The sequence below is a fragment of the Seriola lalandi genome, unplaced genomic scaffold, assembly GCF_002814215.2.
Source record: "Seriola lalandi dorsalis isolate HSWRI2012SDOR001 ecotype SW California unplaced genomic scaffold, Sedor1 jcf7180002054935, whole genome shotgun sequence".
Lineage (NCBI taxonomy): Eukaryota > Metazoa > Chordata > Actinopteri > Carangiformes > Carangidae > Seriola > Seriola lalandi.
In genome coordinates, this window is record NW_019525487.1 from 37,528 (window position 1) to 40,796 (window position 3,269).

Here is a 3,269-nt window from a genome sequence, read left to right on the forward strand (position 1 = left end):
TGAGTGATCAAACCAGCATCTTACAATGATCCCACTGTGCTTTTTTGGTGCTGTACTTCAATTACATCATGATGAATAGCTACAATTGAGGAAAAATGACCAAAGTTGATTTACCCACTCCCTGGGGCCTAAGAATTTGACCAACACATTTGCCGTGAGTGTATGGACTTGCTATAATTGCTGTGAGGATAAGGTTCAACTGAACACTGATCTGCTCAGTTGATCACCAAACCATATCTTTTGTTATTGTTCCCACACTGATCGTGAACTCTAATTGGCGTCTAACCAGTTGACATCAGATCATCCATCTTTGGCCTTATAATTCTCGTAGATATCCTCTGTGAAATCACTATTGTGATTTAGTCTATGTGTGATGTATGAGTGATGGATAACATGATATTGCAAACAAATGGTGACAATGAAACAATATGATATTTCTGGATATAGTTACGACTGTGACACTACTGTCATAATAATATCTTTCATTATGATGCATAGAGTACATAGGGTATATGAAACAATTCGTATGTCCAAATATGTATGGGAGCAAAAAACCTGCATTAGGAAAATTCCCCCATGGTCCCTTTCCCCACAGGCGACCGACTTTACAAGTCACATTTTGAATTGTGCAACACAACATGTTCTTATCATGACTCAAACAATGGATAATGAGATAATCTGGCTATTGATCAGACAACAAAAACATTAATTACCCAAAATTTCCTCTAGTTCTTATTGGTTACATGAATGCATATGTTTGTATATAAACCTATAAGTGCACTTGTATGCTCATTTCATAAATGTTAATCACTACGTAATTGTTAATCGAGTACACTGCTGATTACAAAACATTGGTGATAACATATGCATAATTCGGTGTGGTGCGTTAATGTTTAGTCCATTGAGTCCATCAACAGGTAACACAGTTCATGTCCCCCCTGTTGGGGCTCCCATCCATTCTGTCATTTTCCTTACACCTGTTCCTCGAATTCTGGTTCGTCCTCAGAACCATCCGCAATGTCCAGATCGTTTCTCCAGTTGTGACCTTGAGTTTTCTCTCCAATTTGAACTTTTTACAGTTGGAATATAAGAGGTCTATAATTCACTCTTAGGTAGGAGTTATACACAGATATTATAATTTGCTAGATTATTTTTCATACAGGTGGCTGAGAATCTGATTGATCGATGACCTTGGGTCCTTCAGTGAAGTCAAGTTCATTTTCTGTACTAGTGGGTTCGTGATGTGACACTCTTCCATAGATATTTTTTATTACTAGTGCGGGTACTATTGGGTTGGGGTTTTCCACAGTTAAGGGTAAATGCCGCCCAAAGACCTCACCATGGCATTTCCGAAATTACAGCAAAGCATACAGATTGCCTATGTATCCCCTTAGTTTCTCAGTCTGTGGTCATCCATCGCAACACTACGGGGGTTCGGAGACCGGTTTCTTCACAATAACACAGTGCTCCGTTCTGTGTTTAGACAGCTATGATCCTTTCAACATGCATCTGGGGTCCAACTAGCCCCGCTGTTAATTTTCTCTCTCGCTTGTCCAAACACCTTGACTGATCAGACAGACTGCCAGATATATCCAATCAGCCAAATTGGGGTTGATGCATCTATGCTACTTGAGCCGTCTCAACACCTTCTGCGTTTAACCACGGCACACACAACTTCACAAAATTTTCTGGCAGAACCTGTGCGCGTAGGTTTTTTTCTTCCACCCGAGACCTGTGTCTCCTTCTACTCCTCACCACACTCCTTCTCTTCCAACAGTATTTAATTACTTTTAGCTTCAATATTCTTAAATCATTAATTAATTTCGAGTGCATCCATAAACAGCTGAAAGCTCAACCACCGCCCCCACAGCAAGTGCGCTGATGTAGGTTTAATTTTAACCTACCTATACTGCAGTATTTCTCAGCGACCTTGGAGCGGGATGCGCCAGTCTCCTTCCCAACCTAGGATCCAACCTCGATCACGTCGGGGTCACCAATTTTGTTGTGGCGAGAAGTGGTGATTTGTCCACTTAGCACAGCAGAAAGTGATCCAACTGATGTATTACTGAACACTGGGGCCTATGATGGTCTCAAAACCTAAGGGATGACTCCCAGAGAAATTACCATACAGAAAACTGAAGACCAACCTTCTACCATCTTCCCCAGGCTAGTTCTGTTCAAGGACCACATAGGGGCCACAATCCATTTGGAGGGCCACGTTTTGCCCCTGTGGCCCACCTGGTTCCCCTATGGGCCATCTGAGGCCTTTGGGATCCCTGGTAATCAACTCACAATTCCTTAATGTGACTCTTATGTTTGGGATTACTGAGGACAACCTGGGTCCCTTGGGGACCCTGGCTATCAACTCAGATGTCCTTAATTTGAACCTTACATTTGGGGCCCCCAGGGGGGCACTCGGGGCTCCTGGGGGACATCTTCAGTTCCACAGGGACCAGCTCAGGCTCTTGGGAACCATGACAGTCTAATCATGTTTCCTTTACATTATTCAAAAAATTTGTGTCCTCAATGACCCATCTGGGACCCCCAGGGGCCACATTTACAATTGATAGAGAACCCACAAAGCTATCAAATGCATTTAGCAGTGAGGCCCCTTCAAGTCTTTGGTTAGGATTCTTAGGGTCTAATGGTGACTATTTGGGTGCCTACTGAGAATCTGGATCACTAGGTTCTATTTTAGCGCCACCTGGATGCAGAAAAAGCAACAACACTTCTATTTCTTAAAACCCAATCCTGGGTCTGCCATGTTGGGCTATACAGATTTCCTGGAATGTTGGACGCAATACACATACATGGATGTCAGAGACTCCGAAAAAAATGTTGGAATTCGATTTTAACTTGTCCGTATAAGCGTTACAAAAAACCCAACTTCTAAGTACAAACCCCTAACCCTAACCCTAACCCCTCTATAAAAGGAGCTCCTCTTCCCTTTGTCCCATCTTTCCTCCATTTCCCTCTGAGGAAGTACCACTGGTGCGAAACGTCAGGGACCCCTGACTGCGCAGGAGCAGTGGACCTCCTGAATTGATTTTAATTTGTTTCACTGGGGATAATTGTCCCCTTCACAACTTCTTTTAAACAAAGAAATAAAAGTTAAGTTTTAACAGCACCAGGAAAGAGCACCACACTGGATGAGCACTACAATTTCCCGACCGGCGGCACTACACCAATCCGGCCGGAGGCTCTCCAAAGGACTTTTTCTCCACATAAAGACTTGGAATTGTTTGTTGAGTATTCCCCAAAGGCAAGAT